At 31.3% G+C, this 24,762-nt stretch overlaps 3 long non-coding RNA genes across 3 annotated transcripts in view; all 3 read left to right on the top strand.

Moving 5' to 3' along the window:
* Positions 1-24,762, top strand: part of LOC139522897 (uncharacterized) — an 85,983-nt gene that overhangs the window by 52,202 nt on the left and 9,019 nt on the right. The window lies entirely within an intron of this gene.
* On the top strand, positions 10,271-13,396 carry LOC139522287 (uncharacterized). Its single transcript, XR_011664372.1, has 5 exons — positions 10,271-10,355; positions 11,107-11,192; positions 12,075-12,189; positions 12,710-12,799; positions 13,140-13,396. It is a non-coding gene; the product is annotated as an uncharacterized lncRNA (long non-coding RNA).
* Positions 17,759-22,772, top strand: LOC139522286 (uncharacterized). The gene is made up of 3 exons (XR_011664371.1): positions 17,759-17,961; positions 19,910-20,117; positions 22,463-22,772. It is a non-coding gene; the product is annotated as an uncharacterized lncRNA (long non-coding RNA).

The raw sequence follows: 24,762 nt of genomic DNA, 5'->3' as shown, positions 1-24,762 counted from the left end.
CTTTATAATTTTAAAGAATACACATATTGCTAATACCCTACGCGAGTAAAATAAGTTTGTCGTTGAAAGTATTTTCAACTTTATAATAGAACAATAACATAATGACATATACTAGAACGATAACACATTAGCGGGATCTTTAAAAATACAGAGTCGCGTCATATGAACCAACGAAACACAAAAAATCGCACATTCAAAGCACACCAGCAAAAATGAAAGATAATACAAACACATTGACGGGATGTTTAAGTACCGAGCCACTTCAAATAAATATCACAGAAAACAGACCAAACAGTAATATTAAAATAGAACAAAGACAAATGAAAGAACAATATAACACGTTGTTAATGATAAACAAGGTCACTACGCAGAATCTATACATCAAGACCATCATTTATTATTTGTGAAGTTGATATGGAATATTTATCAACAATGTCTTGGTACCTTCCGATGACCTTTTTAGAAAAAGGACGAGACGTTATTTGACATAACCCTGGTTCATCAACTTTCTGCTCAGATACTGGTGATGTTTTACAAAGTCTGAGTAGGAGCTGCAAGCTCTTGAATAAGTGATGACTTCAACTTTATCTCTTGAAAGCCTTAGATGAATTGCTTTGATTTATCGTAAGTAGCAACCCTCTAGCAAGGAAAATGTAATTGCAAATTCAAGCTCCCAAAAATCGTAAACTGGGAGATATTGATAATCGTTTCAACCATTCAATTGATCTCTTCAGTAATGTCGTGGCCTCAATATGTAAACCTTTAAGCGCAGATATAACTGAATAGAACCAAATATAACATACAGGGAAAGATAAAAAAAAATGGAATCAAATATTTATGTGTTTCATTTAAATAAAAAGCCATCAACAGAATGTGATATATGGTCTTGTTTGACGTTATTAAAATGAACACAGCAGAAATGTTATATTGTTCATTTTATCTTATTAATTACCTTAAGTCATGTTCCTGTTTAATTGTAAGTGATGTAAATCTGAAAAGAGACACAAGAAACCATGGGAAAACTAGGGATATTTTTTTGTCTTTTTCTTCTGTTGGTTAATTACATAACTTTATAACAGTGCATCGACGAAAAAACTTTTCGTAAAAAGCAAAACGACGTAAATAACAGTCAATTCAATAATACCAAAAAAACAAACTCTTGTCACTAATGTTTTCATACTCAATCAAAAGACTGACTACGTATTTTTTTCTACAAGACGGAAAAATTTAGATTTAGATCATGACGAATATAACTGTGTAAAAAAACAACAAATATTCCCATATCAAATACAACGACGAAAGAAGATAAAGTAACTGCATTCATTGAGGACATCATTGATGCATGAGATGTGTTATCACCATTTACTCTATGTATGTCTATTCGTACTGTTCAAACAAATGTATACAACCCAGTATATCATGACTGCTTAAAATGCAGACTTTGGTGGTTCAGTGTATCTTGAACAAAGTGTCCACACCATTTGTAAAAGTTTGCCAGTAATGTTTGCATATTGCCACAGAACATTAATGTCATTGTTCTCAGAAAATCTTAGAAATCTGACAAATTCGTTGTCCCTTTGCATTCGTTTTACCTTTTGAAGTCTCTAGTTTTGGGTAATTGCACAATTCACAAAGTTTCAACTGAAACTTGGTTTCGATTGAGATCATTCAACAACACCTGAATATTAAACATCAAGCAAATGTTTTACATTATTCACGACTCTAAAGCATGTGTTGTACTTTAGCCTCTTCAGCCTGTGTGTAACACTTCCCTAATGATGTTGTCATATCATTCCGACCAATATTAAGTATTTTGATTTTTTTATGTCAGTCTAAGGACCAACTGGTCTTTTACTGGGTTTTTTGGGAGAATAGTGTAAAGATTTACTAAATACAACTTACTTCACAATTTCGAAATTTTATCATAGATTCATCTGACTTGTATTGGAACAATATTTATTGCAATCATGCATTATTCAACTAAGATCTTTCGACACAATTTATCTTTCAATCATATACTTATCGTTAATACTATTGTCATAATATATGCTATCTCAATGTTTACAACTGACAATTGAGCGTCCAGGGTTTAGAGTTGGTACATTTATATAAGAAATGATCTTTAACGTATAAATATAATGTCTGCTTTAATCGGCACACCAAATGACGGCTTTTTGAACATTGCTTCCAAAAAGATTGGAGGTATTGTAGATGAAGGTCTTCCCAAATTGTATAACATGATTATTTTATTTGTTTGTTTATTTCGACGATAAATTATTTGTATAACCCCAAGACACATTATTTATATAGATTGGTTGGTTTTTATGTCTTTTGATTGATTGAATACTGTCACATTTAACAAATTTTACATTCATTGGTCGAGTTAATTGGCTTGATGTGATTGCTAGATTGAATGATTTATTGAGTGCCAGTCTTATCGCACAAGAGATATTTTTTGATACTATAAAGCCCAGCGACAAAAGTGTAACTCAACTTTTTTTACTTATTGAATGTTAATGCACCGTTATCCAAATAGAAAAAAAGCTCTCCAGACTAAAACAATACACGAAAGGAGGTCCCAGGAACAAATATTTGTATTACACATAATAGATTTAGTTCAACATCTTTATTTGTATTATAATATGGTTTCTTTAGGAAATGCAAGGAATGTTTTCTCTTTCGGATATTATCCTTGAATTTCCATTCATCATTTCCAATGGCAACATGGAGGGATTAACACTCAGAAAAATATCTTTGATTATTTTTTAAGAATTTCCATTTTTGTCTCGGGATCTTGGGAATGGTGGTTTGATTTATAAGTTGTGTGTGTACTTTGATTTCACTATAACTAAAATCGGACTTTTAACCTACCTTTTCTTTTGTTCGTCTCATCCATTGAAGCTTTACACTTACTTGGTTAATAATTTTGTTTTGATAATAAAAAAATCCTCCTTGGGTTCATTCAAAGAAACTTGTATACGGATATTAAGAAGAATTCGTGATAAAAATAACAGGTCACGTTTCATCCTTTTGTTTTTATGTATAATGTTTTTATAGTGTACCATTACAATGCAGATCCACCTTATTATGTTGTCATATTTCGTTTCCTTGACAATGAATTGTCACAAAATTTACACGTATTTGTACATTGTATGTTCATTTTTCATTATATAAAAATATGGTTATGTTATATTGTTGACAAAAGTTTCATAAACATCTAATTGGTAAGTCATTATGCTCAATCAAAAGCGAATTTTATGTGATTACTGGAATTTTTGTATTCAAGCTGGGAAAACATGAGATTTAGATTTTACTAATTTGTTACAGAATATCTGTATTCAAGTTTAAAATATGTCACGTAGATAATCTAATAGATAATTCATTCAAAGATGTTTTGGTTGACTCTGTGGTTTAAAGGCTCGAAAAGTTGGACTTCTACTTGAAAATGATACAAAGAGCAGCGGTTTTGAAATTAAAAAACCGATCTGTCTACACATTATAATGTTATTTTTTTTAATCATTATCATTAATTGTTGTCATTTAAAATGATGAAGGACTGTTGTCATTTTTTTTGTCCCCATTTTAGGATAAAAAGTTTTTTTCCTTGAGCAAGTTTAAAACACACGATGAAAAATATGGTGTTGGTCATACTGATTATATCTACAGGCATATATAGATATACTTATATATATATATATCTCGATAATCTTATCGATAGATTTGTATCTAGAGAATGTCCAGTTTCGACAGAAAGCATTCAAAAATGTGCAAATGAGACTGAAAATAAATTAAACCCGGCCCCGTTTTGCAAACCAATCTGTCTTCATAAAACATACAAGTGGATAAAAAGTGTCAACTAGTTATGATAAGAAGTATAAATCCATCGTTTATGTGGTCTTCCAATCACATCAAAACCGTGTTTTACAGTCTATTTCCTTGATAGAAGGTTTCTGCTCGCCTGGGTGCTATTGTCCTATCCACAATTTTACGGACGCCATCCCGAGTTGTCTAACCATTTATGACTATCATTTAACAATTGATGACGGATATGTTCCAATTGTCATAACGACAATCCTGTCCTTTTTTTCGAATGTGACCTACCAAATAAGACCTTCATGGATCTTTTATTAATATTAATAACACGACATGTGCCACACGCGGAACAGGGTTTTGTAACCCCTTCAAGTGCACATGATATCAGCCGTTGGTTTCGTGTAGTTTTAAGTTTTTAGATTTCTATGTTCCAATTTGCATTCTGTTGTTTGTCTTTTTTTTTTTTTGTCTTTTTTGCATGACATTGTTAGTTTATTTTCAACTTATGAGTTTGAATGTTCCTTTGGTATCTTTCATCTCTTCTATATATATCATCGTATTTATCCCATTACACCAATTCTGAATATATATAGCTTAACTCTGGAAACCAAATACATAGAAACAGATCTATAAAGATCATGAGGAATCACTAATTCAACTTCGAATGCACAAAATGTATAAAGTGTTTTTTGAAAGTCTCTTCTAACCGAACCTTTAAACATGTTTTTAATTGCTGACCGATATCATACAAAATGCATCTTAATATTGCTAAAGAAAGAAAGATTTGGGTAACATTTTTTTCTGACATCATTACGCAAGACTTTGAAAGGCAAACGATACAATTATCTTTAAAAGAAATACTTATATACTTTGTTAAAATATAATGCTACAATTGAATTGTTTCCATTTTAAGATATTGTGTATTCCTGTCATAATCTTATCTCTTGTGATGAACACATCAGCCCAGTTTGTTCCGCAACCGACACAACGTTCAGTAATGATTGTCAGCTGAGAATCGTATGCCCGTAAGTATATCTTACAAACTTGCAGTTAATCAATTACATCATACGAAGGAACTTTGATTTAAACAAATCACTTGGTAACTGTTTTTCTAAATACAATAAATGGCTCATGTACATTACCAATAATTTATCCATATAAAAAGAAGATGTTGTATGATTGTCAATGAGACAAATGTCCACAACAGACCAAAATGATACAGACATTAACAACTATTTGTTTGATACATTTCTACCCTCGCACATATCAGTACTTTTCGGCAAGTCTGAAAACATGTAATTTTATACTTTCAACTAATTCAGCCCTGTTTATTATTATACAAAAAACGGTACAATTACAAATTCTATAAAATCAGTACTGATTGTTTTCAGTACTGTTTCAATACTGATTTTGTCAGTACTTTTTCAGTACTGATTTTGTCAGTAGTGTTTCAGAACTGATTTTTTCAGAACTGTTCAAATACTATTTTATCAGTTATATTGTAGTACTGATTTCTTCAGTATTGTTTTAGTGCTGATTTCATCAGTAATTTTTCAGTACTGATTTCGGCAGTAATGTTAAAATACTGATTCGTCAGTACTATTTCATGATAATACTGATTTAGTCAGTAGTGTATCCGTATGTAATTCTTCACAACTGTATATACATGTATTAACTTTTGTCAGTGCATTTGTTGTTTTTCAATTATCTGCAGCATAATTGATTGCGTCTTTCATTTGTATTATCGAGTACATTTGAGTATTTGTGTTCCGAAATGCAATTCTGGCAAGCTCTGATATTTGAAGAGTTTTTATAAGTTTCATTTATTAACATATGAAGTTGATTAATTGTACAGTTAGTTGATCTAAATCATGTCTTTTTGTTGTCGTTTTAAAGTTTGGATGCATATCTTCCATAACATATATGTAATGTTTAAAATCACAATAACCTTATATATCGGTTTCCCCCTACAATTGCATTGTACGTATCTGCGTTCAAAAGTCATAAATTGATGTAACATTTCTATTTATTTTGGAGATAATCATGAATGAATTCTTTACTGAAAACTATTTAAAGACAAAATACATGCATCTCAAATCAACAGCATTTCGTCAAAGACAAAATAAAAGAAATTGCAACCAAGAAAAATATAACTTTCTAAATTCTAGTGCATTAAAGAAATCGGTGTCACTTAATCATTCAATTTGTATTTCAGTTAATTAGATTTAGCTTGTCACCGTGCATGTCAATGTTACTAATCTGGACAATTATGGAATAAATGACGCATGGGAGAGGCGTAAGTAACTGTTGATACGGATATGTACAAATAAATGGTATTAGTGACCACAACATCTTATCTGTGTTTAGTATGGAACAAAAATTTTAGGTATAATACTCCTAAATCAAACTAAGGAGACAATTGTAGACGCAGACCGTTGTAAATGTTCTCCAGTATGCTTTTAGAGAAAAGATATGATGAAAACACTGCTTGTTCCCTTTGTAATATATAAAATCACGAACTTGTGTACGTTACTCATTGTAGAATCCTCCAGATTCTACAAAATGTGTTTATTTAGTCAGATTATGCTTTGTATGACCCTGATTTTTTCTTTTTTACTTTCATTGATGTCTATTTTAAACTAAACGATACAAAAACTACAAAACCCGAGTATCATAATTTAAGATCTTGTCATAAATAATTTAAATTGACCAAAAGCCTAACTGATTTTTAATTGCTTACATATACATGTACGTCATTGTGCCCCGCCTGCTATGGTTATTGGTATGAGCTCTGCATTGCTGTTTCCTTTGGCAAAGCCTATGAAAGATGTGAGTACTTATTTTTAAAGTTTTGTTTGCAGTTACTTAAGTATTCATCACTGTTAAGATTCTAAATGATATAAGAGAGGCAAAACCAGAGGGCCATTCAAACGTCCAAGTCGCAAATAAACTGACAACGCCGTGGCTATAAAAAGAAACCGACAGACTAAGATACAAACAATTGTGCACAAAACACAACACAGAAAACTAAAGACTGAGAAACATGAATCCCAGCAAATACCTTTGTACAATGATTATTAAAGACATGGTATTTTTTTTTATTTCAGTAACAGTAGAAAAGAACATTTTGGTATACAGTGACAATACAAAATCAATGGCAAAATTATGGCTCTTCTCACATTTCAAAAGAAAAACAAATTAAATAATTGTAAACAATGACTATTGGATGAAAATAATATATTTTTAAATAAGTGTAGTTTCTATTGCGATGAGATTCAAATGTTTTTCAAAAGAGCTCTGAGGGGGAGGGGTTCGGAAAGGTCCTGATCTCGAAATACCGTGCTTATAACATAAAATCCCGATGTCCCGAATTTAAAGAAATTTAAATCCCGACATCAAAAATTCCAAAGAAGAATTCCCATATCCCGAAATCCCGAGCATAAAAACACCTGATCATGACGTCCCGAAAAAGTTCCTTCCCCCAGTCTGCTATATGTTGCATTTCTATAAATATCGAAAATGCAATTTCCCATAGAAACTCATTTCACGGCTAAAACAGTAGCACTTTTACTATGAAGTTTTAAAAAAATTATATCCTAGAATTGAAAGTTCATATGCACTACTATATTTTTCCAAGTTTAAAATATAGAGCTGTACGGCATATTTTAAATGTGTATATGCCCTGAATTTCTTAGAGTTTCAATTAACACTAAAAGTATGCCCTACCCTTACCTTTATTTAAGGGTTCCCACAGATTTTAATTTGACCACAATGCCTATGTACATTTACTGGTAACCATCCGAAGTTATGTCTCTACGAGTTGAAACATAGAGATCATAAATAATTTTCTTTGAATATTGTACATCTCCCCAAAAGAGGCGTGGTTTGAGAAACAGCTGTATTAACAAGTTGCAACCTATAGGGAAAAGTGTTAAACAGAAATAATAAACTTCAAGGTAAATTAGAAAAAGGGCCCATAAAAACTGAAAAAAGCAAACATTTGAATCAACGGAACAGGTGGAAAACAACTGTCATATTCCTGACTAGTTACAGGTATTGTCTGATGCAAAAAAAAAGGTTCAACCTGGTTTGCTTTTTAATATGTCGACATGTTCATTTTCTATATACCTTCTGAACTAAATATAAACTAATTGTTTTCAATTTTTTGTAAGATTTTGCAGTATTTGTCACTGAGCTATACGTCTTCTCCCTTTGATAATCGAAATTGTTAACCATTGACGCAAATTGTTTTTGTGGTTAATATAGTTTTAGTTTTCCTATTAATTTTTGTTTAAATACATTACATTACCGTTTATATCTATTCATCTTACCTCTTTTGTATCTGATGTTGAAAAGTGACTATACTTCTTTATGTACGAAATCCGATGTACAATGACACGAGTATGAAAGTTTTTTTTTTCATTTATGGTATTCGCCTTGCAATGTTGTAAATCAAAATATTGTTGTATCATTGATCATGTATATACATAGAGAATGTATTAACTAAGCTAAACACGTTTTCATTTCTTGTTTGTTTAAATTTTAGTTTAATATGTTACGTGTGACAATGGTGTTATAATGTAACTTTATATAAGTAATAAATACACATCTAATGGTCGGATATTCCCAATTTAATCTTGTATACCTTTACTTGCACGATTGCATGTTTAACCATGACATTTCTTGTCTGTAGTGATGATATTAAATCTTGAAAAGTTAGTTGTAAAGGAAAAAGTAAAAAAACAAACATTCCGATCTCCGAGGAAAATTCTAAACGAAAAGTTCATAAAGTACAGTTTATACACAAAAGCAAAAACAATTAAAAATCTACAAACGTTTTAGTCAGGGAGAGATACACTATTAGACTAAAAGTATATATGTTTGCTTTCGAGCATAAGCTTTTTTTTTCAACTTCAGATACTTTATTTCACTATAATAGTTGTTAACAAATCCCCTTAATGTTACAATGTTATGCTTTTGAGCATAAGCAATTATCAAATCTTGTCGTAAACCAGAATAGCAGTAAATGGATACTTTATATCATATCGAAATGATTGTTTGTATATCTGGAAACTTTTGAATTGATAGTGGATCTTTTGACAAAGTTTAAAATTTAAACTTTTCAAATAAACCATTACGTTACTAACTTTATATGATACGACATTCGGTGCACAATGTTCAAAGTCATTATTTTACTTCAGCAATCAAACATGCAAAATGCAGTACTATTTACAAGACCAACTATTGTTATTATAGTACTGTAACCTTCAGTGCTAAGAAATATTCTTCATTATCTAGTGTCTGTGTTGAACAGTTATAATTGATTTAAATTATTTTATCTTAACCACAATTATTAAATACAAAATATCAAAGAATCATTTTGATTATGTAGAAAAACCTCACAGTACTTTTTCGAAGGACCATTTTTTCGCAATAACCATCTTTGATTTCAAATTTCATATATAAATATAATATTAATTGTTTTCCAATTAAAAAAATACTTCCTATATAATTAATTTAAACACCGATCCTTTCTTCGTATTATTCCATTACAATGTAATGTTTATCACATACTTGGAAGCTGAGATAAAAGCAATAGTAGTATGCCGCTGTTCAAGAGTCATAAATAGATTGAGAGAAGAGAAATCCGGGTTATAAACTAGAACACACGAACAATAAGAGGAAAACAATAAAACAAACAGAACACTGAATGAACTCATCATAGATACAAGTATTGAAATTTTACGCCGGACGCACGTTCCGTCTATAAAAGACTCATCAGTGACGCTCGAATCAATAACTGTTAAAAAGGCCAAATTGAAGTGAAACAAAAAACAAACGACAATGTAACATACATATACATGAACTATTAAATAACTACTGCCATATTCATCTTTCGTACAAAATATTTTTAGACAAAATGGTTTGGTGAAGCTGGTTTGGTGGCTAGCCAAACCTCGCACTTTATGGCAATGTTAAATATACCGCTAAAAAGACAACTTTACATGACGGATATATAGAACAAATATATATGAGAACATTAAGGACAGAGAAATACGTAAATAAATAGTATAATAGTATATTCGACTTGTTAACCACAGAATAACAACGAATTGCTTAAAGTAAAGACAGTACACAAACCAGCATAACAGAATTACTAACTGTATGTCTGTCACATGAATGTACCAACGTCACCAAAAATGAAGTGACAGGTGAATTTCTATCATTTAAAAAAAAAGGATATAATTTGAGATTAAACTAGATTATCATTATTTTTTTTAACTCACTGAATTCTTTCAAGGAAAACTTGCAATGCGGACTTTATGAGGAAGTATTGATGAAAATAACAATAAAACCCTTCACATCCTCCTATATTTTCTTGATAATTTGTTTGTTTTATATTTTTGATAGTTGCATCCTTATCTTGTTGTCAGAACCCGTAATTTTCCCGGACTCAAAATGTTTCTTTACGTTATGTTTTTTTACAAATATAAATAAGTTGATGTTTTATTGTTGACATACATTTTAGCTACATCTTACAGGTAAGCCTTCATGTACTTTTACACATGTTTGTGATTAAATCTGGCTAATACAAGGGAAATGAAAGGTGCTTATATCATAACGTTTATATGATTAAAAGTAAAAAATTCAGATTTTGATAGATTATTGTTAAAGGTTACTTTGCGGCTTGCTTACTTATTTTTTCTTTGTTCATCTCACTTCGTGCATGCGTTGTGTGCGTTTTGATGATATATGTATTTCTAAGAACTATGGTTATTCGAATGTTTGGATTTCGAAAATTGTTTGTCTTTGGAACGACAATACAATCTTAGTATTTGCTTACAATTAATAATGTTATTTGATATTTGGCATGTCATATTAGGTTATTATAAGTATGAGGTTTTTGAACAAATGCCCTGCACTAGAATATTCGATCACGATACTTGGATAATTTATTCCGGTTCTAGTTTCAATAAATTTTGGCTAGTTTAGCCTGATACCGATAAGCATCCTAGTTTTGATTGCTACTAGTATGAGACTCTTCCTTCAAATAAGCATTCAAGTCGCCTGAGAATCCAGTGTCTTAACGACTGTCTAAATGAATATTAACTTCATTTGCCATGTATGTATTTGATTAAATGTTTTAATTTTTTTAACTACTCATTTATGTTAACCATTTTATCACCATCCTTATTATAATAATTCATTAAATTACTATTATTGTCATCATATTACAACATGAGTTCATTGATACCAATATATATCATTAATCGTTATTCTTTCTGTGTTTAGTAAACAACAGTGTTTTCCTAAAGCGATATTTAAAGACACGATGAAGAATATGGTGTTGATTGTCCTAATTCTGTTTATATCTACAGGTATATAAGATATCTAGCAATAACCTCACCGATCGAATAATTTCTTTTTCTCTGAAATGTTAAGTTTCAACAAACGGCAGTTCAGCATGAGCATATCTGATTGAAAATATTTCAACGGTTCTTATTTTGTCAATTGTTTTTTAAAGCACAAAATGTACTAATGAATAAGATGTTTCGACTAGTGAATGATTCAGTACAGTTGAAATCGGGCCTATATAGAATCGTACAATCTCACAAAAAGCGCCTCCCTTTTATAAAGGGGTAACACTATGAAAAAACTATGTTGCATGTCCCATGCTATATCGCCATGGATGGAAACCTAATATATTGTAAGTTCAGAACTTAATGCGTGCATTTATCACTGATAACTGTTTAAAAAAAAGATCCTATATAATTACTGGTATTGGTTCAATTACACATATTGGGTTCTAGGAAATCACTGCAGAAATTATAAATGAAAATTCCAATTATTCCGAACAGCATTTCTTACATTTATGAAATCATGGCAAACAATTATGAACTAACAGTATCCTTACAAAGTGACTATGTTAATCAAATGAATAGCCTATAACATTTGAGGTGAGTTGATAAACAAATGTTTGTTTTTCACCATTCATGATCAAAGAAGGTAAACCTTGATATACACTTCGAACACATCAAATTACTAAAGTTTTCATCGCATGTCTGACTTATCGAATCATTTGTCAACATTGACTAGTATAATTCAATAAGTCTTTCCAGATACGATAAGCTAAGATAATTGGGTTACTGTAAGGTTTTAGTTTTTTTTTACTATTGTTCAAAGTAAGAGTCGAATACGTTAGTATTTACTGGAAAGGAAAAAACATCTATTGGTTGATCAATGAAATGTTTTTATTTTAGATATTGTTTATTCTTGTCATCATCATTGCAATTGTCCGGCCGATTATACACATCCAGTTTGTGCCAAATCTGGATTTACTTACGATAATGAATGTTTGCTGAACTGCGCATGCCCGTAGGTAAACGTAACTAAAAAATGATTTACCAATTACTTATCTTCAATCTGGTTTAATTCGGACACTGCGTCTGGTACGCCCGCTTTTACACCTTAAATTTTACAAGAGACTTATCAAGTTTGAATAAATATACACATGTGATATCGGATACATTATAGAGCTGGATCATATTAGAATTCGTTTCTATATTTTCAGACGTAAATCCACATGTACATCTTCCTATATCTGTCTTCGTGTTCTATTTGACACAAAATGTATTAACTAGTCAAACATTTTATTCAACAACACATCGAAAAAAAAACTCCAAATGAATCATTTTAACGTATAGAATTATTTTCGCGATTGTCACTAATGAATTCCTAATTGGAAATTATATTCATGGTTGCATATATTTATCTTAAAAAATTACACCATTTGTTTTTAAGACAAAATATTAGAAATGCAGGCTAGTAACGTATCCTTTAAAATGTAGTCCTTTACAGACGTCGACAACACTTCATCATATGACTTTTATTTTAGATCAGAAGTGTTAGCTTGCCGTCATAACTGTCCTTGTCGCTTATCTTGACAATTATGATATAAATGAGGAATAGGACATGGAGGACAGATGTAAGTTTTCAGAATATATACAATATGAGAAATAATATCAAAGCAAGAAGTTGTTAATCTTTTCCAGTATTTTTTTTAGTTTATTATAAATATAACAAAGTTTCTGCTTTATTCAAGAGCTTGTATGTGGGCTTAATCGAAATATAATGACACCATATGATGTCATAGTGCACCTTCTCTTTTGTGATTTAATTATTCTTCTGTTGGTTGTTTTCCTAACAAAATGTAAGGTAAAATTTTGAAAAGTTAGCACACAGTTTCCTAATATTTACACTTAAAAAAAAGTTGTTGCATAATTATGTCTGCTAAATTAATTATTTGAGGCATGTTTTTATTGCAGTGACAGTACAATATGACAGTTTTTGGCTAAACAGTGACAAGACAACACAGTTCTATTTATCAATAAAATTTACATAGTTCTGAAACATTTTTTTTAGATTCATATACAATGGTTCCTCTCACATGTGCCTGGTCAAAAGAAAAACATTTAAAATTTGATTTCTAGTGTAAATTTTATTGAGAGGAAAACTTTATTTTATTGGTGTAATATATCATGGACATTACCTAGTGTGAACATCAATTAAACCATAAAAAACACTGCGTGATTAAAACTCTGGTTATTATAATCGATGTGAAGATGTCACCCCTCCAAGTTTCTATGATATGATATAAAAAGCTTGCGTCCTGTTTGAGCAAAATGTTGTGTGTATTGATATCTTACTACTTACAGAAAAGCAACTATGCTTCGTCCCGGAGGGTTTCATAATTCAAAATTTAGTTTTTGTTGTTCGGTCTAATTTCCAGATATGATAAGCAAGAAGGTTTTTATATTTAGTGTATAGAACAATTGTGAGTGGTACATATCTCTCTTACAGGGATTATATATTCTTCATAGTACAGTCTTTCAGCATGAATTTAATGATAAGTAAAACAGGAGAGACATTTTAGCGTTTTCACTCTTGTTAATACAAAGCAACATTACAAAGGAAACAAATTATGTACCATTCCCTTCATTTTAGTTGTGTCAGTATGGGAAATACATACTATGAAGCAAAAGTAAACCTGATGTTAAACAACATTTTATCATTTGACAACGTCTGTTATTGCCATCACTTGGCATTTTTCGTCGTCTGTCGTAAACTCTTCAACAAGCTGTTTAAAACAAATAGATTGATTTTGCCTCAACCATGAAAAGCTATAAGTGAATTTTAAGGCAACTCAAACAAGTTTTGTTGTCTCCATCAACCGACTCAAACTTCCAAAATGGTTATGAAAGATGATTGTAAAATCTCGATAAGTTTCCTACGCTTCGTATATTAAAAAAAAATAAGTTCGTTTAAATCAAATAACTACCATTTAACATACATATTTCAAGATGACCTAGATTTAAAAACTCTTAGCAACCTGTGTCGCGCACCTTGGTCTATGTACAAAAAAGGACCAAAAGGAGATGTAAAATGATTGCCAATTAGAAAAATCATTACAACCAACACTTGCATTAAATAAAGGTAACAGTAGTATAACTCTGTTCGAAATTCATAAATCGATTGAGAACAAAAACATCCGGGTAAAAAACTAAAGGAAACAATTCAAGTTTCTATCTATTATGTTATAGTATAATATATTCATTTATTAAACCTATGAGCAGTGTAACAAAAGCACGGGCATATTATACTGCGGTTGGTTGTCTTTAACCTAAAGAAATACAATAATAATTCAGATGACCCAGTAAGTTTTCATGCTTTGTCAATGGTAAATGATTTGCCTGTGTCATAAATAAAATTTAGAATGGAAATTGGGAATATGTCAAGGAGACAACAACCCGACTAAAGAGCAGATAACAGCCGAAGACCACCAATGGGTCTTCAACGCAGCGAAAAAATCCCGCACCCTGAGTTGGTACTCTGCTGGTTCTTTAATAAAATAAAGCATACTTACTGACAATGTAGATTACATTTGTTACTGAATGTCCTACCCGTTCTGGAACAAACTGGATCGTATTCGTCAAGACAAGCGCACGAATCAGTTTGTCGAGAATTAACAACATCTGAAAGGGGCAACAATACAACTCATATAAAGCATTTGGTTTTACTTTCAAGTAAACTTGCTTTATTTTGTCTCTTTCAAAATCAAAATAACATTCTGTTTATTTTATGTGTCCATGATTGTTACCTTTAAAATATTTTTTTTTTTCTAAAATTAACATTAATAAAACCTTTACCAATATATATATTTTTTGTCGACACTTAAAATATTTCGTCGTGTAAATTATGTAGTGTAGCTACTTTTACTTTCTACTTTTCTACATTGGCTAGAGGTATAGGGGGAGGTTTGAGATCTCATAAACATGTTTAACCCCGCCGCAATTTTGCGCCTGTCCCAAGTCAGGAGCCTCTGGCCTTTGTTAGTCTTGTATGATTTTTAATTTTAGTTTCTTGTGTATAATTCGGAGTTTAGTATGACGTCCTTTATCACTGTACTAGTATACATATATTTTAAGGGGCCAGCTGAAGGACGCCTACGGGTACGGGAGTTTCTCGCTACATTGAAGACCCATTGGTGGCCTTCGGAAGTTGTCTGCTCCATGGTCGGGTTGTTGTCGCTTTGACACATTCCCCATTTCCTTTCTCAATTTTATACAATAAACAAACGTTGATTCTTGAGAAAAAACATTGAGCCCAGAGTGAATCAACGCTTGTTCATATCATTGATATAAGGAACAATATAAACCAAATATTTGAATGCTCTACTGGCATGCTTCTTTTGATATAAATTGATATAATGTTTCTTAAACGCATATTTGTTCGGTTTTTTTTTCTATAGAAAAGATTTAGCATTAGATGTACATCAAAGCATGCGTGATTTGTCACTATCAAATAGTAAAAATAGATCGACCTTTGATACATATCAATTAAAAAAGTTATATAAAGAGAACATACTATTCAAGAGCTGATCATTAACCTTCGGTAATAGATTGTATGAAAATAATGGAAATAATTATAATTTGGAGTGTACAAAATTCTTTTGATGATTGAAATAAGTAGCGTCATTTTTATTGTTCGGTTGAAACGTTTGATTTAAACTATATCTACTGCAACCGATATAAAACAATATACTTACAGTTATATTAAATGATATTTTTGATAAATAAATATGCTTTAAAAATACTACCGACTTTGGTGGAGGTTTTATTCCTCGAGGCTTTCACCATCCCATTAGTCAGCACTTTTGTGTTGACATGATTTATTATCATTGATATGGTCATATTTGAAAAAAAAGATAAACTGTTTACAAGTTAATCTCAAGTTTTTTTTACCTCACGAATAGATTATCTTAGCTGAATTTGGAAAACATTGTGGAATTTAGAATAGAAAACCAAATGAATGATATTAACCATTGGAAGGATTTTGTTTTATTCTTTCATAACGTGTTGAACAAAAAAAATATAGAGTCAATTATAATCTCTAATGCCATATAAGATTGATTGATTTAGGGTGTTTTAACGCCACTTTTAAGCATCGCATTTGGACTATTTCATGGCGATTTTATGCTCATATTAGATAATGTGTGACTGTTCCTGTCGATTGTAGATATTCAAAGATTAGAGAAAAGATTATAGTATGACCTTATCTGTTGTTAAAAACAAAACTATGAAATCGTATCGTGATAAAATAAATGAAACTGAGTAAATTAAAAATAAAAACAATAAGGATGACTATACAATGAAATTGTGAAAGATGAATGGCTACCAATGTCCTAAAGAGTCAGTGGTTATGTATTATGGTATCCCTTCTGCACTAAATTGACGAATTAAAAGCCAATTCCATGAGTGTCTCACATTTTGTGGTAGTAACGGATTCGGAGATGTCAATGCTGATTGTTGATTGGTATAGTAGTAAGCTAAGCATGCTGCACATTTTATTCATATGTTAAAATTAGCTTCTGCAGGCAAGGATCATAATGCTTTTGCTTCAAACTTCGAATGTTCATCCAAGTAACTATAATAAAGTGCAAGCCGTATGATGTCCGCGGATTTCTACATTTGAAAATTCATTTACCAAGTCTTGGATATGACAGCTGTCCATTTGTTTGGTGTGTTTTATCGTTTGATTTTGCCATTTGATTAGAGACTTTTTTTCTTGCATTTCCCTCGAAGTTCAGTAGTTTTGTGATTTTACTTTCTAAATCAAAAACCTAACCAGCAAATATAGTCAGATATTGGTGCAGTAGTCCTTGTTCTAAACCATCCATGCTTGAGCAGGATATATGTTACATTCACTTTTAAATTTACATCATTGTTTCAGAACAAAATGCATGACGAAGTTCATTTATATAAAATGATAATCCGAAAACCGCTGGGTTACATTCGTTTTACTATTTGTTCTATTTCGTCAGTATCTAGTGTGGAAAATTCGATCGTACCATTGGCTAAGTCAAACTGTTAAATGTATAATCCCTTAGGTATGCTTCGGGAATTTTATTATGATCAAGAGCTGGTACATTAGTTTAATACTATTTAAGACCCCACAACAAAGGACATCTTGTTAGTGGTGATTAATTAAAAAACGCTCACCAATGGCTGAAAAAGTGGCATTTTGCCGCAATAAAAGTTCATCATATCAATAGACTGTATCCCATAACTGTATAAAAAATCAAAATCAGTCCTTTTTTATTTTGTTTTAAATCAAAAATACAAAATCAATTTCATTATCATTATCAATAGAACAGTAATTAAAGACATTCTCATTTATTATTCTTTGAGAAAAGTTTAATACAATTGTCACAGAGATTGTACAAGAATTTACGGGATTTAAAAACCTCAGTAGGGTAAATATTAGGATGTTATATCCCTTTTTGGATTAGCCTTCTATAAGAGCACTCCATTTTCCAACCAATATGTGTAGCGTTGAAATAAAAATTAGTAATTTGTGGTACCGAGGTTTCTGACTATTAACAACAGTAGGACAACCGGAAGCGCCTGAGTAAGGATTTCGGCGCTCAGTGATACGGTTCACTAGACGACGTTGTCAACACGTAATGGTGGCCATTATTTGACGTCGGATTTGGCATTCCGCGTTGAAAGTTGCATTTATGACATTCTTGGATGCTTAAACTTTGTGCCACACAACATAAAAGATAAAGCTTTATTCCAGATATTGCAGGTAATTATTTTCTAAGAAGTCGTATCCCAAGAAATGATTTAAACGGCAAAAATAAAGTGTAAAATAATATGAAACATGAATATTGAAATCCAAGTTTTCATCATTTCCTTTTTATGTAATGAATTTACTATTTATCATTTTTATTATTTTATTACATTCGAATTTCGGTCTGGGGTATCCGCCCTTGTCTCCGGAAATATTATACCCACTGTCAACATCGGTTTTCAAACTGGACAGACAAAATTAAAAAAAGTGTTCTTCACGATCTCCCTGGAAATAATCCACGCTATCACTTTGTGAACATTGTAAACATGAAACTGCAAATACGAACCAAAAAGAATCAAATTTGAAAGCGTGGATGATCATTTTTCATGTCGTCTGTAAGTTCTCTAAAAAAGGGGGTGGGGTGGGTGAATTTTGCTGCACGTCAAAGTTAAGACGTCCATGTACTAAATCATTAGAATGTAAGACATATCCACTTTAACTCTTGGCTACTTTATACCTGGTCTTATATAAATAAATTCCCATTTCATCTGGAAACAATTAATTTTATCTTCATTATAAACTATCTAACTAATTTTATTCAGGATAAAATCCAGTACAAAAGGATCATTGCTGAAACACATGAACACATATAAAAACATATACAAAACAAAAGAACAATAAAACATAACAGCCAACACTTTTGACACTTATAACAACATTAACAAGCAAGAGACAAAACTCATTATATGTTAATTGTTTATGTGTTAAGAATCAGAATGTATTTTTGTCATTATTGCCGTCAGGGGCCCTTAATTGGAAAATAAAGAACTTTGAACTTTTATATGTCCCTGATTTCATTTATATAATACATGTACACTCAAGTTTAATATTTTATCTATAAAAATTAAATCTTTTATGAACACAAATTGATACAATACAAAGGGAAAGGGATTATAGGCACTTGTTTCTGACAATGGGGGTTCACTATCCATACTCTTCTTTCCCATATATAAAAAAATAAACCAGATACATGTAGTATCCCCATTGTAATTAACCAATCACCCGTCACCCATTTGATAGTTTACACAGTGACATACATTTACATGTCAGACCAGAAACTAACAAATTTCAGTGGTAAAACCAGAACTTTTCATAAAAGGGGGGGGCTCCAGTCATGCTTCAGTCCCTATATATTCAATCAAATTTTTTCCAACAAGGTCTCAATAGTAATGACAGTGGTGGTTCCAGGATTTAAATTGAGAAAAACTGAGTGCCCCCAAAATGTATATAATTTTAGCTGGTATTGTTATGATATTTATGTACACTATAATATAATTGAATATAAAAATGTTAACGAAAGGATTGTTAACACACAAATCTGCTCCATGTTATGATATTAAACATTGTTATCTAACATGTTTAATACCACCACATTATTTATGTATGTGCCTGTCCCAAGCCAGGAGCCTGTAATTCAGTGGTTGTCGTTTGTTTATGTGTTACATATTTGTTCTTCGTTTTTTCATAAATAAGGCCTATAGTTTTCTCGTTTGAATTGTTTTACATTGTCTTATCGGGGCCCTTTATAGCTGACTATGCATTGTTGAAGGCTGTACAGTGACCTTTAGTTGTTAATGTCTGTGTCATTTTGGTCTTTTGTGGATAGTTGTCTCATTGGCAATCATACCACATCTTCTTTTTTATATTATACATAAAAGATTATTTTTCAAGACTTGGAAATATTTTCTTTGCCCATTATTGCCTTTCACTTTTATGTATTGAGCAAAATGCTTGAGGCATAATTATTTATAATACTTAGTAAAAACATGTATTTTCTTGGTAATTCATATGGCAAATTTGTATTAATGTGTTGATAATAACAATGCAAAGTTTAATTTTGCTTTTAATAATTTTGTATATAATTTATTTAGTAATTGTATGTACATTTGCTTTATATTTACAGGAAGGAGAAAGATGTTCACTGTGAATCAAAAATTCAATACATAGGACTTTTATATATCAACAAAAAACACTTGTACATGTGCATGTGTATGTGTGATATACATACAACAAGAAAACAGTAATCAAATGGAATGTCAACGACCAGTGTCCAGTAATGTTGAAAGCAAAATGATTTTGATAGAAAACAATAGGACTAGAATATATTATGGGTAAGTAATCCAAAAGTGTCTGTTTAGGGTAAAAACAGGCAGTTATTTACAGTGTGCTATGATTTCAATCCCACAAATATGAAACAAAAACATAATATACATGGTATGCAGACTGTTTTCATAAGGGAATTGACTGAAAATATCTACATTTAACAGTCAGACATAATTATATACTAAATTATTCTTTTTTATATATAAAAGTTGCCAATGGAATAAATTGAGGATGGAAATTATAATTAATGAGATATAGGTAAAAGAATCATACACAGACTTTAAGGTCGAATGGTATTCTTTTAATAGTTTAAAGATTTTATTCTGTTATCTATGCTGTATAAATGTCAAGTTAGTTACATTTGGATTTAAAACCTAATTTCAAGAATGAAGGGTACCATAACTTCAATTTATTTTATGATAAAAAAAAACAATATAAGGGAATTAACTCTTACATGATGTGCATCATATCCATGCAAATGAAGCGTTTTAATAAATCTGACCATTTTTATACGACCGCAAAAATTGAAAAAATTTTGGTCGTATATTGGTATCACGTTGGCGTCGTCGTCCGAATACTTTTAGTTTTCGCACTCTTACTTTAGTAAAAGTGAATAGAAATCTATGAAATTTTAACACAAGATTTATGATCACAAAAGGAAGGTTGGGATTGATTTTGGAAGTTTTGGTCCCAACATTTTAGGAATTGGGGGCCAAAAAGGGCCAAAATAAGCATTTTCTTGGTTTTCGCACTATAACTTTAGTTTATGTAAATATAAATCTATGAAATTTTGACACAAGGTTTATGACCACAAAAGAAAGGTTGGGATTGATTTTGAGAGTTTTGGTTTCAACAGTTCAGGAATTAGGGGCCAAAAAAGAGCCCAAATAAGCATTATTCTTGGTTTTCGCACAATAACTTTAGTATAAGTAAATAGAAATCAATGAAATTTAAACACAAGGTTTATGACCACAAAAGAAAGGTTGGGATTGATTTTGGGAGTTGAGGTCTGAACAGTTTAGGAATTAGGGGCCAAAAAGGGGCCCAAATAAGCATTTATCTTGGTTTTCGCACCATAACTTTAGTATAAGTCAATAGAAATCTATGAAATTTAAACACAAGGTTTATGACCATATAAGGAAGGTTGGGATTGAAGTTTTGGTTCAAACAGTTTAGGAATAAGGGGCCCAAAGGGTCCAAAATTAAACTTTGTTTGATTTCATCAAAAATTGAATAATTGGGGTTCTTCGATATGCCAAATCTAACTGTGTATGTAGATTCTTAATTTTGGTCCCGTTTTCAAATTGGTCTACATTAAAGTCAAAAGGGTCCAAAATTAAACTAAGTTTGATTTTAACAAAAATTGAATTCTTGGGCTTCTTTAATATGCTGAATCTAAACATGTACTTAGATTTTTGATTATGGGCCTATTTTTCAAGTTGGTCCAAATCAGGATCCAAAATTATTATTATAAGTATTGTGCAATAGCAAGAAATTTTCAACTGCACAGTATTGCACAATAGCAAGAAATCTTCAATTGCACAGTATTGTGCAATAGCAAATATTTTCAATTGCACAGTATTGCACAATAGCAAGAAATATCTAATTGCACAATATTGTGCAATAGCAAGAATTTTCAATTGGAGTTATCTTTTTTTGTCCAGAATAGTAGTTGAATCAACTTAAATCATTGTTTTATACAATATACAATGTATATTCACTTTTACTACCAACTGATAAATTAAAACAATCTTTACCATTCAGTGATTACAAGCACTTTCTTTACGTTTTAATATTTTATGATGTATCTAAATGAGTAGTTATTGTTGCAAACTCCATTAGAAATTTGAATTGAGATCAGTTTTGGAATAAGGGAAAGGGGGATGTGAAAAAAATAATTGCGGGGGGGGGTCAATTGTTTTCATTTCAGATTTCATAAATAAAAAGAAAATTTCTTCAAACATAATTTTGAGAGGATTAATATTCAACAGCATAGTGAATTGCTCAAAGGCAAAACAAAAATTTTAAGTTCATTAGACCACATTCATTCTGTGTCAGAAACCTATGATGTGTCAACTATTTAATCACAATCCAAATTTAGAGCTAAAGCTAGCTTGAATGTTGTGTCCATACTTGCCCCAACCGTTCAGGGTTCAACCTCTGCGGTCGTATAAAGCTGCGCCCTGCGGATCATCTGGTTGGTTTTTTTTAGATAAGAGAATGACTTGAGCAGACTGTATTGAGGTCATAGATAACAATAACAATAAAATACAATATATTATAATTATCATTCTTCATTACTTTTTGATTGAATTAACAAACTTAATTTAATAACAAAATATTTCATTTTCAGTAGACAACACATCCTGTCAGAGGAATAATTTTACTGGAGGATAAAAAAATTGATACCTGGAATCAGCAATTTATATGAAATTTGTTATGAGAGATATATTCATGTACAGAATGGTATTCGAGGTGGTTCAAGTGATTATAAGCAGACATTTTTTTTGAACTAATGCAGGATTTAATGAATGAAAGTTTAACAGACTATGGGCTCCAAAGTTTAGTAACAAGAGGATTTTTTAAATATGTGAGACTCATCAACATTAAAAAGTGCAGAAGTGAAATGTCACCATATTTATTAAAAAAAATCAGATTATTGACTCGGTTGTTTTCATGAATATTTTGTTTTAAGCAATTTCACTGTTATATATTTAATATGATTCCACGTTTATTTTATACTTCTGACAACCGAATATTATATCTTCCCTCTGGCCTCAAGTGTTTCCCTTTTATTTTGCATGAGTGTAATTTAAAAAAAGCTCGCTTTTAGTTTTGGGCAAATTCAAGTTTTGCCATTCCAGAATAATTCGATTTTTTTCCTGGTAAATTAGACATGTACCCACATGTTGTATTTTGCTTTGGTACTTTTTCAAGAAATTGTGAATCAAAGCTGAATTTTATCAAATAAGCTCTTTTTTGGATATTTATCACATATCACATACTTGAATAATATTTAAAATTGAGAATATAGATGGGCAATGTGTCAAAGAGATAACAACCCAACCAAAGAGCAGAAAACGAGCAGAACCAGTAGTATGCGTATATTGATTTACTTCACTTTTGCCTTGTTGTTGAGATTGAGTGAAAGAATTTTTGGTTTTTTTTTATTCCTATCAATTAGGGGGGTGGGGACCAGTATTCAACACTGCATAACTAAATGTATATCCCATCACCAGATATGAAGCAGCCAACCATACAAAATAGGCCCCCTGTCACTAAAAGGAGAAAAGAGATGCACAACATACAAAATATTCCATAAGGCTAGCTACATTGTATCATTTGAAATTATGTTTCATTTATTTTTTTTACCTGTGGAATTGTTTTTTGTAAGTAGTTATTTATTCAATTCAAGGTAATAAATACAGTTACCTTTCAGTAATATGAAAATTAGAAAGTTGGGGTATGATCAATGCCAATAAGACAACTCTCCATCAGATATCAAATGTCTAAAAAGATTAACTTGAACAAAAAGCAGTTAGTGAGCCACATGTATAAAAGACCCTGTTACATGACACAAGACAGGCTGAAAAGGAATATTCTGCATCTTGTATGCAAAAGTGAAAATATGTTTAGAAATAAATGCTTGTGTAGCAATGGATGCAAATGAATAGTCAATCCAGACAAAATCTGCAACGTTTTGGCGTATGTGGTTTAAATTGTCAACCAAATTTTACATACTTCATTCAAATAATTTACATTAAAGAGGACAACAAAATAAAAAAAAAAGAACAGGGCGAATGGGTATAAGGGCAAAGCACCCAGGGCGAACAAGTACATATAGGTGGATCCAGGGGGGGGGGGGTCCCCCTTTCGTGGGAAAAATTTGGTTGATTATATAGGGAATCAAATGAAGCATGACTGGAGCCCCCCCCCCTTAGGAAAAGTTCTGGATCCGCCACTGAAGTACTATTGTTAACGGACCAGGATTTCTTTTGAATTCCCACCACCTACTTTGAATAGAATTGGTCATCCCTCCTATGCATAGATATATAGATAGTCAGTATGTCAATGCCCCAAGAAACTGCAAAATGAATTTTTAAAAAGTTTTTAAAGTCATGATGAGTTTGAACCTCCACTGTAACCAGAGATTGAGAACCATGAGCCCTAAAAATGACACATGCCTTTGACAAAATAAAAAGAGCATGACCCTGCCAACGCCCCCTTTTAAAAATAAGAAACCAAACAAAACAAACAACGAAAATTGTATTAACGAAAGGAATATCAACAGCTTTTCTATGACCTAATCAGATTAAATGTTCATTAAAAACTCAGCGGCAGGTAACAATATTCACGGAATGAATCTTGTTTTTTAATAGTTACTTTGAAAACTTTTAGTTAAAGTACGATCATGATTTCAACAAATCAGTCGGGGTCCCATTATGTGTAAGCCTAACACTCTAGGGTACCAAGTATGGTCTAACGTTGGTATGGATTCAACATATTGCATGCCTTCCTTGGCATTAAGATTAACAAAATTGCTACAAAGAAGAAAAGAATCCAACTTTTAATGACATTTTACGTTGGCATTTTCGGCGCCGGAAATTGACAACGTTTATCTATATACTGACACAACTTCGGTTGAGGTCGATT

This window comes from Mytilus edulis, chromosome 5 (genome assembly GCF_963676685.1).
Source record: "Mytilus edulis chromosome 5, xbMytEdul2.2, whole genome shotgun sequence".
In the NCBI taxonomy this organism is placed as follows: domain Eukaryota; kingdom Metazoa; phylum Mollusca; class Bivalvia; order Mytilida; family Mytilidae; genus Mytilus; species Mytilus edulis.
The sequence above is the reverse complement of the archived record's forward strand: the minus strand, read 5'-3'. Positions and strand labels throughout refer to the sequence as shown.